The sequence below is a fragment of the Peromyscus maniculatus genome, chromosome 1, assembly GCF_049852395.1.
Source record: "Peromyscus maniculatus bairdii isolate BWxNUB_F1_BW_parent chromosome 1, HU_Pman_BW_mat_3.1, whole genome shotgun sequence".
Lineage (NCBI taxonomy): Eukaryota > Metazoa > Chordata > Mammalia > Rodentia > Cricetidae > Peromyscus > Peromyscus maniculatus.
In genome coordinates this window covers 9520103-9532426 of record NC_134852.1, presented here as the reverse complement: position 1 = coordinate 9532426, position 12324 = coordinate 9520103, and positions in this window count along the sequence as shown.

Sequence of the window (12324 nt, the reverse complement as noted above, 5' to 3'; positions counted from 1 at the left end):
TATATATATTTATATACATATAAAATCTGGATCTTTGGTTTTGAATTACTAGTGTGGAAAAAAATAGCATTCTAATGAAAATCGAGTTTGATATGCTGGTTTAGAAGTATCCACATAACTTTCTTATTCGATGTTAAAAAAGACTTTGAAATTAATCTAATATAGCTACATGATAAAGGGATATCAGGGATACAAGGAATATACTTAAATATAACAAAAGCAATATCAAGAAGGCCTTTAGTCAACATCAAATTAAAAGGGAAAAAATTAAAAGCAATTCCACTAAAATCAGGAAAAACACAAGGCTGCCCACTTTCTCTGTATGCATGCAATTTGGCACCAAAACTACACATATAAACACTGACTTAAAAAACCAAAAAAAAAAAAAAAGAAAAAAGAAAAGAAATAGAGGTTGATCAGTTGAAGACCCAAAATGTCAATCTGCAAAGCTATGAACAACTGATTTTTGATAAAGAAGACAGAAATATACAATGGAAAAAAGAAAGCATCTTCAACAAATGGTCTAACTGATGTCTACATGCAGAAGAATGCAAATGGATGGATATCTATTACCCTTCAAAACTAAAGTGTAAGTGGATCAAAGACCTCACCATCAAACCAGATTTATCAACAGATGGGAGCAGATGCAGAGACCCACAGCCAAACATTAGGCAGTGCTCCAGGAAGCTCAAATAAGAGGGGGAAGGAATAAATGTAGGAGTCAAGAGGTCAAAGGCATCACCAGAACATGACCCAAGGATTCAAGTAGAATGGATCCTGGCCTTCAGTTACAGAGTCTGAATAGTTCATCAGGGAACCTGTATGGGTCTACAATAGTTAATCTGCATATGTGTTATGGATGTATAGCTTGGTGTTCTTCTTGGACTCCTAGAATTGGGAGTTGGTGCTGTCTCTGATTATTATACCTACACTTGAGACCCTGTTCCTCTTATACGGTTTCCTTGTCCAATGTTGATACAAGCTTATGTGCCTAGGCTTAGTGTTACTTTTTATACTTTGCTCTGTTAATATCCCAGAGAGCCTTGCTCTTTTCTGAATATGAAATGAATGTAGGAGAAACTGTGGTAGGGATATAATGTATGAGAGAAAAACAAAAAATAACCCTTGTCAATTGTTAGGAGAATAAAACACACGGATTCAGCTTTAGAGCTATCATCCAGTGACAAAAGAGAAAATATGCTATTTGTTTTTCTGGGTCTGCGTTACATTGGTCAGTATGACATTTCCTAGTTCCATTTGTGTCAATGTTAATTTCATTGTTATTTACCTTTGAACAGTATTCCACAGTGTACATGTGTTAAAATTTTATTATCTATTCATCAGCTGAACGACATTCAGGTTGTTTCCTTGTCCTGGCTATTGAAAATAGAGCAGCAAAGGTCATGACTGAATAAGCATTTATGCCATAGGACGTCAAGTTCTTTGGATACATTCCAAGGGGTGGAAATGATGTACATATAATAGTTATGTATGATTTTCTCCAATATATTAAATTAACAAAGAAAATCATCTTTTATAAAAGAAAAGAGATGCAATCTAACTATGAAAAAAAGAAACTCTGGGTAGAAAATATTTTGAATTTTGAAATGAATCATCAACAACATAAAATTTTTGTAAACCACCCCCACAGACAAAAAATCAGCTACAGAATTGGAAGAATATATGGGCCAGCTTGATGTCTAAGTGGGCAAAGGGTCTTTCTGCCAATCTTGACACTCTGAAAACCATTCCAGGATGCACATTGTGAAAAGAGAAAATTGATTCCAGCAGGTTTTCCTGTACCTCCACAGTAGTGGCATGGTGCAAGTACACACACACACACACACACACACACACACACACACACACACACACAGACACACTCACTCACTTACTCACTCACTCACACACACTCACCAAATAAATGTAAAAATTAAAAGTTAATAGAACATTCCAACAGTTTACTTGACTATAATATAGCAGATGAGTGAGTTTAGATCATACATTACATGATCTGACATGGAAGTACTAAACCTGAATGAAAGTACAATGAAAATAAATTGAAACCATCCAAATACCAAATTTCAAATCATAAAAATTCAAGAAAGGGTAAAGGAACATTGAGGTTTACTTGGGACGATGGAAGTTGCATTTAGAATGAGTTTTGGGAGCAGAATGAATATTATTAAAATATTATATGAAATTCACAAAGAAATTGTATAATATTTACATAAAGACAGAAAAACAAAGCTTAGAAAAAAAGGAGAGAAAAACTTATTTAGAAAAGTTACTGTACACCACTCTGGAGACATGAAGAAAACTGAAAATTGTCAGGTAAAAGATGGTCAAATTACATGAAACAAATTCAAATCCAATCATCAAGATCACAGAGCATATAATTGTCATGAGAGATCCAGACATCAGATTGACAAAAGAGGAAAAGAACATGGGTGACTTCCAGTACAGCTAATGTTAGACTTCTGAGCAAACACCTACAGGACACAGGAGACCAGGATGATCAGCTGGGTGGAACAAAGAAAAACTGTGCATATAATTGTCAGCAACACTCTCCTTCAGAAATGAAGTATATAAAATTTTATCAGAATACCTGTGGCAGACAGAGTTCTTTGCAGTAAGGTCAGGAAAATCTGTGGAATGCCTCATGCTGAAATAAAGGCTGGTCATATGTTATTAGGTGTTTTAATTGCACCACTTGAGAGACAGAGGTGAATATCTGAGTTCATGGGTAGCCTGGTCTACCAAGTAAATTCTAGGATAATCGGGGCAACACAGAGAAACCCTGTGTTGAACAACCAGAAATTAAAAGTTTATCCAATATATGTTGATGCATGACTTAGACCAGGGCTGTGCCTGGGACAATCTAGGAGAAATGATGGACAGGTTTCAGAGTCCTAATTTCACAATTCAGAAGTCTCACCAACAAGTCACTCACAGAAGCCAGCAGCCAACACCCCGAGATGCCTGCTCTCCTGTTAGAATGAAACCTATCTATTGCAATGGATAATATCTCAATATTTAAAGATGGACTCACCTGTATGTGCCAATGTCCTCAGGAATAGGAAGAGGCCTGGAAAGAAAAACTCATGTTGAACTCATCTTTCGTTTTCAGTAGCCTGGCCATCTGACATCCCTATCTCCGTTTTTCTCTGTACATTAGAATCAGAGTTTACGTAGTTAAGATGAACTCATGTTCTAATATAAACCATGGAGGCCAGTGTTTCTGCTGTAGCAGATTCAGCCTCCCAGGATGATATTTCCACCCAGTTATTGCTCACCATCTATTCCCAGCAGGACTCACCAGTGCAGATCAGGTTTAGGAGCACAGACAGCATGGGGCTGCTTTGGCTGACAAGAGGCAGAACCAGAATAAAACATATTGGGTGTCATAAGAGGCTTGAGACCTCTGCCTGACCACAGCTCGGAAAGCGTAACAACAGAAACATCCGCCCTTGTTGCCACGTTCATTAATTTTGTGTGTGACAGGGTTCTCTGTAGCCCTGGCTATACTGGAATGCACTTTGTAGACCAAGCTACGTTGGCTTTGAATTCAAAGTCCCACCAGCATCTGCCTCCCAAGTGCTTCAATTAAGTGTATGTGTTCTCATACTAAGTTAAAAAATGTCTTTTGTCATTGGCTTTGTGGATCATAACTTCTTGGAAATGGTTCAGGCTTTAGCTTTTCAGCAGAAGTATTTACCATGACTACAAGTGAATTGCATCTTGAATCCATCACCTTTATGCAAATTGGTTAAATCTGATTATTGTTCTCAAACTTTTGATGTGTTCTCTTTGCTTTTTAAATTCAAGACTCAGTGTTTCCTCTGGCATTCTATACAACATGTCCCATAATTATTTTTCATATTGTAAGAATAGTCCTAATGTGTCAGTCAAAGTGATTATACTGAATTATTCCAGTTTTATGTCATAGTTATTCAGTTTCTTAATTAATCATGTAGGTATTTAGAATAATAAAATTCCACTTTAAAAAATCAAACAAACAAAGCAAATACGTTTTTGCTGCATTTGAAATTTGTTTTTAGAACCTGAAAAAAAATATCAAAAGGGGGAATCTCTCATGCTCATGTATCAGTAGGAATTTCACAGTAAAAATGCCCAACCTATTAAAAGTAATCTAAAAAATCTCATCTATGCAGTCACATCAAAATTTCAACACAATGTTACACAGATCTTAAAAAGACAATTTCTGGCTTTAATGTTAAACACACAGAGAAAATAACAGGATAGTTAAAATATCATGAACACTAACAGAACATCTGGAGTTCTCATCATTCCTAACTTCAAGTCCTACTGTAGACCTATATTAATAAACACACTACAGTATTGGTGGAAAGGCAGACAGGTTCATTAACGGAATCAATTTGAAGACCCAGACATAATTCCAGAAATATATGCATAGCTTATTTTTGCTAAAGAAACCCAAAACATTCACTGGAAAACAAGACAGTATCTTCAATAAATGGTTTGATCAGATTGGATATCTGCATGTAGAAGAATGCAAATAGCTTCATACTTATCAATTGCAACAAACTCAAAATGAGTATAATCCCTAAGTACATTCTAAATATCTAAATTTTCTCCTTATAGATTCATAGAAATGTAGCTCTCACACATGAAGAGAAAAAAATCCAATGATTAGCATCAAACAAACACTAATAAAAACTGCAAAACAAAAAAATAGAGAGAACAGATGATTATGATGTATCCAAACCTAGCTGATCTATTACAACAGAATTCCTGCATCTAAGGCTCAGGCAATATCATGGAAGAAGGGAAAGAAAGATTGTACTAACCAGAGGAAGAAGAATTTTGTTGTGAGATGGCATCTGCTAGAAATGTAAATATAAAATTATGTAAATGTAAACAACATTATACACATTAATCTAATTATATTCATAAAATTAGGCAAATATATAGATATTTAAAGGTAATTAAACTAAAGATGAATTTGAGAGAAGAAAATGGCTGTATATGAGAGCCTGAGATGAGTAAGGAAGAGAAAATGGTTTAATTATGATTTATTTGAAAAAATATATTAATAAAAGTTTTAAGTTTAAGTGAAACAACAAGACATAAAAATACATTTCTGGTGCTCTTGGTAAAGAATGGTGAGTGCACAGGGCTAGAGAAATCACTTATCCATTAAGAGTGTGTTCTGAACTTGCAGAGGACCCAACTTCAGTTCCCAGTGCCCACAGCAGGAGGCTCACAACTGCCTGTGACTCCAGCTCCAGGGGATCCAATCAGTGCCCTCTTCTTCTCTTACAAGCACCAGAACTCACATGCACACATTCACACATCATTTAATCAGTGTGTGCTCTTATACCAGGCAAAAGAAAACCCAATTTTTACCATTGCCTTTTTACCATTTACCAAGGACCATAGCTTGGTTTGTGTATCAGGGTAACTATGGCCTCATAAAATACCCTTTTTATATTTTGTGGAATAACTAGAGGGATATTGGCATTAACTCTGAAATTCTGGCAGAATTTTGAGCTAAATCTATTTTTTTTTTTGCTGATGATATGTTTTATTGACTGCTGCTTTGATTTCAGTAGGGGTTACAGGCCCACTTAAGTTGCTTATCTAAGCTTTATTTAATTTTTATCCTTTATAAGCTGTGTGCATAGAAAAAATTATCCATTTCTTCTAGATTTTTCCAATTTGGAAAAATGGTACAGGTACTTAAAGTATGTCCTTAGGATTCCTTTGATTTAACCTTCTCTATTTTTATATCTCATGTTCATGACTTATTTCTTAATTTAGATATTCTTCCTATGGTTTATTTAAGTTGGATAAGGGCTTGTCAATATTATTGATTTTCCTGATGACTAAAATTGTTTTATAGATTCTTTGTATTTATTTTGTTTGTATTGTATTAAATTCAAATATGAGTTTGATTATTTCTTGCCCTATCGTCCTGCTGGGTATGATTTCTTCTTTTTGTTCTAGAGCTTTCTGGTGTGCTGTTAACTTCCTTGTATTATACCTCTACAATATTTTATTTATGTACTTAATGATCTGACAATAAGTTTGGGTATATCAATTATGTATGTCACTGTGATCTGTAATCATGTTGGTAACTATCTTTCTAGCACCTATTATCTATATATCTTCTATGAATCTATTATTTATCTATCATATATCTAGTCATCTTTGTATTTTTCTATGTATCTATATGTATGTATGTATCTATGATCTATCTGTCTATTATCTGTATATATATATATATATATATATATATACACGTATTAACTATCAATCATCTTTTTTTCTATCCTCTTAATTCTATCAATCAAATGATCTGTCAGACATTTATATATTTGTGATTTATTAAACTATTTTTCCAATCATCTATTTTTTCACATCTTTATTCTACTCATCTATTTTTCTCTGCTTGTCATTCATCTATCATTACTTTAAAACAAATTTTTTTTTTTTGGTTTTTAGAGACAGGTTTTCTCTCTGTAATTTTGGTGCGGTTCTAGATCTTGCTCTGTAGACCTGGCTGGCCTTTAACTCACAGAGATCTTCCTGGCTCTGCCTCCTGAGTGCTGGGATTAAAGGCATGCACCACCACTGCCGGCCTGTCTATGATCTCTTATAAATATCTTTAACTATCATATGTCTTTCTGTTTACAACACATTTTTCTTTTCAAAATAAGCACAGTCTTGAGGTTTAAATGTAGTTTTCAGTCTCTCAGTCTCCTCTCAATAATTTTCATCAACCCTGAAACCCAGACAGTATGTCAGTGGTTGAAGAGAGGCAGCCATACCCCACAGCTCCAGACAGTTATGTCACATTAGCAAAATGCTAAGGATAGTAGATATCCTTGCCTGCCACTAAAATGAGTTAGTCTTCCTGTTAAGAGATAGTCTAGCTTTTGTGTGAGCTCTGTCTTCTTGATAACCCGCTTTTATTTAGGACTCACTGGGGACACAGGAAGGTTTTTTTTTGTGAGTTCAAATGCTGATATAGCTGCAGACCAGTTAGCTTCCTGTTTGCTTGCATTCAAAACCACAGGTACTTGTGAGGTAGTACAACCCACAGGATGTGTGAGGTCTCAGTTACTGACCACACATTTCTAAATTCATTACTTCAAATGCAAAATAAGCAGTTCCTTTTTGAAATATTTAGTTGGTCTTGTGGGGAATTGCAGAAGAAATAAAGAATCCTTCTGTTTATATTTCCAACATGAAAGGAGGGTTTCCCTAAGATGTCTAAAGTTGCTAAAATTCCTGTCTCTCTTTTCATCTTAAAATTCTTTATGTATTTTTCCTGGAAGCCTATACATTATGCAGCCCAGGTTGTACCAGAATTCAGTCATGAAGCCAAGACTGGCCTCAAACTTGAATTAATTCTCTTCCATCCTACCCAATTCTGGGAATATAGGTGTTAACTACCACACTTGCTTGTAAGCATTTTTGTCTTTATTTTTATTTTTGAAGGAGAAAAGTTTTGTTTCACTTACCGTTTCATCATTGTGGATGAATCACAGGAACTGTCATTCAAGTGATAGTTGGTTAAATTGTATCTAATAAAAATAAATTAAGGAATGTATACTTATACTCAAATTGATTATTTCACTCTTAAATATTTAAGGACAACCTACTTAGGAAATGATGCCACTCACTAAATATTGGGCAGGTCTCTTCACACCAATTATACTGAACTAGAAAATTTCTCTCCAGACAAGCCCATACACAAACTCTCTGTGATTTATACAACTCTTAGATTCTAAAAATGATTCTAGATTCTGGCAAGTTGACATTTTCAATTAAAATTCACACTAGCAGATATATCAAGATAATACTGACATTTACAATTGCCTAAAACATTTAGAAACAAGAGTACACCTGTCTTGAGAATATACTTGAAGGACTGTTAGTCATCAGCACACCATGGATACAGTTGCATATTCATGTCTGTTGATCCACTAGGTAGTTTTACAGCTGTGGTGCTTTTATTTGTATAACAGCCTTGTCATGTTCAGAGAACAGCCTCTCACTGTACTCCTTCCCATCTTCTAGCTTTTATGTTCTTTTCAAAGCCTTCTTTTGTGATCATCCCTGAAGCTTCGAAGTGGTTGCTGTAGATGTTCCAAGATGGCCCTTTTTCTCTATATAGTGTTTTAGAACACTCGGGCTGATGTGTCTGAGAAATGCCTGAATTTGTTCTTGGAAGGATTTAGATCACACCCCACTGCTCCTGCTGGTTTTCTTTCTACTTCTAGTTGGTTCTCACTTCTGCTTTCCTGTTACATGAACTTCTCACCCACCATCCTTTATTCTCCACCCTTGTTATTCTCCTTTTCTGCTCTGTCACATCTGTCTCTACAAGTCTCATGGATCATCATAAGAGATGGCATTGTTTCTCTCTCTCTCTCTCTCTCTCTCTCTCTCTCTCTCTCTCTCACAGACACAAATACACACACAGTATGACATATATATATATATATATATATATATATATATATATATATATAATAAAGAAACTATATTTTGTCAGCTAACATAAAAATTAATGAAAATTAAAAATATAGAAACAATGTTTAATTTTATTCAACATAATGAAATTTGTGGTCTTTTATCTTTCTGAAACTTGCTCATTATGATAAACTATGATTTCCAGTTGATTCCATTTTCCTAAACCTTTCTATTTAATTTTTCATTATGGATACATTTTAGGAAGACAAATTATTTGTGTCCCATGACCACTAGGGAATCTAGGAACGTCAACCATCCATGGTTGTCTTTTCAAAAAACAGATGTATAGTCTGATTTTTTCCTTGAGTGCTAGAATTAAAAGTCACCAATAGCCTGGTGATCTCTGTTGTCTAAAGGGACAGATCATATGAATCGCCTATAAGCAGGTCTAGAAGTAACTAAAAGTCTATATAACCACTGTTTTCTCTGAAAGGCCAGTGTATATCAAGCTCCTAAAATGAGGACTTCAGATGCTTAATACTCTTTGTATCTTTTACATTATCTTCACAGCCAGGTATTCCCTCAGGCTCCAAAAACCAGGACCAGATTTGGTTAATAGCCTAATGACAGCTAAAGCTATTTGTGTTTTAGAGAACACATAAGAGCCTTCCCTAGGCCCTTAAACTAATACAGGTAGCCTATCTCTACAGTCTAACTTTTGGAACAAATTACATGTCCATTGTTTTGACTTTCAATGTCATTATACTTCCTTTTGCACTAGGGATTGTATTAAATCCGTATACTTTTTTTCCCTCAAAGTGTACTGTTTCAGTATGTTTAAAACAAATTCTTTGTTGTCATTCTCCAGTAGTTGTACCAGTCAGGACAACTAAGTCATGCTGAACTGTGTTTCCTTCTTACCTTTCAATTTTTATTTCTCTGGTACCAATAGCATTTGCAAGGATCCCCACAGCTGACAACCAGTGTGAAGGGCTATGTCCTCACTGAAGGTTAGAACACTTTTCCATTGTAGCTTGAATCCTAATTGGTAGTAAAATAAAGACTCAGAGTCAGATATCAGTGTAAATGCTGAAAGATCAGAGAGACAAAGGAGTCAGTCACATCACCTCCTATCTCACCAAATTCACAGCCTGGAAAGGGAGCCAAGCTCTTGTCTCCACCCCATCTTATCACTTCCTCTCTCTGCCCAGCCACATCACTTCCTCTTTCCTTCTCCCAAGTGCTGGGATTAAAGTTATGTGACACCACTGCTTGGCCTCTATGGTTAATTCATGGCTAGCATTGCCCTCTGATTTCCAGGCAAGCTTCATTTGTTAGAGCACAAACAAAATATTACTGCATTTTTCGTTTTTTTAAATTTAAAAAATGTAGGGCAAACTAATATAAGAAAAACTACATACAATATATACATAACTATAAATAATATACAAGCAATAATTACATCAACAATGTCTAGTCCATAAATATTTGAGAAATTCAGAGGAAATACTCCATAATCTATCCTATCTTGGTGAGTCCAAAAGTTGTACCTAATTCATTTTCTATCCTAATTTGCATTATCAAAATTATCTTTTAATGTTTCTCAATCCCACACACTTTACATGTCTTCGTGAGTTTATTTTCTGAATCTGTAACAAGGAAAACTATAACTATAGTTATAAAGTCTTCAACTCCCTCAGAGATCGGAGAAGGAAACAATATTACCTCAATATGCAGGGAGTGCAGGCAAGTGACTTCCAAAAATTGTGAGAAATGGAAGAAATGGTGAGCTGCCTAGACAGTCACCCAAAGTTCATCTGTAATGTTGGGGCATCCATCTTTGGGCTACAGGCCTAGACTATCTGGCTGACTTTTCTGTGAAGCAGAGTGTTCTGAAGGACTATTCTATTTAGCCTTGGCAAAATTTTGGCAGCTGCTTTCTTTTGTGTCCTGCTTGTCCAATTTGGACACAAACTGCCAGCAGTTGAGGCAAGAGCACTTTCTTGCACAGTGGTTGTCTTTTGCCACAAGAAAGCAAACTCATGTAGATTTTCTTCAGTGCACATCATCTTCCCTGATGTAGATTGGTGCTTCCAGGAGCAGAATGTCTCATTGTCAAAAAAAAGAACCTATGTTACTAAAACATCTTAAATGTCATATTCTGTAAATCTCTAAAGTGTTTGAAGACAACCTGTCTATCTAAAATATATCTGTGTTTGACCTTGAAAACAAACCTTATATGACTACAAGTTTGATTGTAGTGAATAACTACCAACTTGCATTTCTTTATATCCTACTTCATTGCTAATAGTAAATTTCAGTTTTAGAAATGTGCATTACATTGTTAAATGAGTTATATGAGTACAACACTTGAAAAAGAGTTGACATGTTCTGACAAAAATAACCTTAAATGCCTTTTTTGTTTTTTTATTTATTTTATAATTTAATTTAATTTTACATAACAGCCATGGATTTTCCTGTCCTCCCTCCTCCAGCCCCGCCCTGCCATCCCCCATCCCACCCCCAATTCCCATCTCCTCTAGTGCAAGGACTCCCTTGGGGTTCAGCTCAGCCTGGTAGATTCCATAGAGGCAGGTCCAGTCCCCTCCTCCCTTCCCCCAGCCTGTGCAAAGTGTCCCTGCATTGACCTCACATTCCAAACAACCAGCTCATGCACTAAGGACAGGTCCATTGCCTGGGGGCTTCCCAAACTGTTCAAGGAATCAACTGTCTCACTTATCCAGAGGGCCTGATCCAGTTGGGGGCTCCTTAGCTTTTGGTTCATAGTTCATGTGTTTCCATTAGTTTGGCTATTTGTCCCTGTGCTTTTTTAAATCATGGTCTCAACAATTCTTGCTCATACAATCCCTCCTCTTTCTCACTAATTGGATTCTCAGAGTTCCACCTGGGGCATCCGCTTCCATCAGTCATTGGATGAGAGTTCTAGCACAACAGTTAAGGTGTTTGGCCATCCTATCACCAGAGTCGGTCAGTTCGGGCTTTCTTTCGACCATTGCCAGTAGTCTATTGTGGAGCTATCTTTGTGGATTTCTGGGGACCTCACTAGCACTTTGCTTCTTCCTATTCCCATGGGGTCTTCATTTATCATGATCTCTTTTTCCTTGTTCTCCCTCTCTGTTCTTGATCCAGGTGGGATTTCCTGCTTCCCTAAACTCTCTTTCCCTTGACCCTTGCCCTTCATTACCCCCACTCCCCTAACGTCCACTTTGCTCATGTAGATCTCATCCACTTCTGTCACTGGGTTATCCCTGTGTCTTTCTTAGGGTCCTGTTTTCTAGGTAGCCTCCCTGGAGTTGTGAGTAGCAGTCTAGTCATCCTTTGTTTGACATCTAGTATCCTCCTATGAGTGAGTACATACCACGTTTGTCTTTCTGAGTCTGGGTTACCTCACTCAGGATGATTTTTTTCTAGATCCATCCATTTGCCTGCAAACCTCATGATGTCATTGTTTTTCTCTGCTGAGTAGTACCCTGTTGTGTATATGTGCCACAATTTTTTTATCCATTCTGCAGTTGAAGGGCATCTAGTTTGTTTCCAGGTTCTGGCTATTACAAATAGTGCTGTTATGAACATAGTTGAGCATGTGTCCTTGTGATATGATTGAGCATTCCTTAGCTATATGCCCAAGAGTGGTATAGCTGGGTCTTGAGGGAGATTGATTTCCAATTTTCTGAGAAACCGCCATACTGATTTCCAAAGTGGCTGTACAAGTTTGCATTTCCACCAACAGTGGAGGAGTGTTCCCCTTGTTCCACATCCTCTCCAACATAAGCTTCTTTGGTGTTTTTGATCTTAGCCATTCTGACAGGTGTAAGGTAGTATCTCAGAGTCATTTTG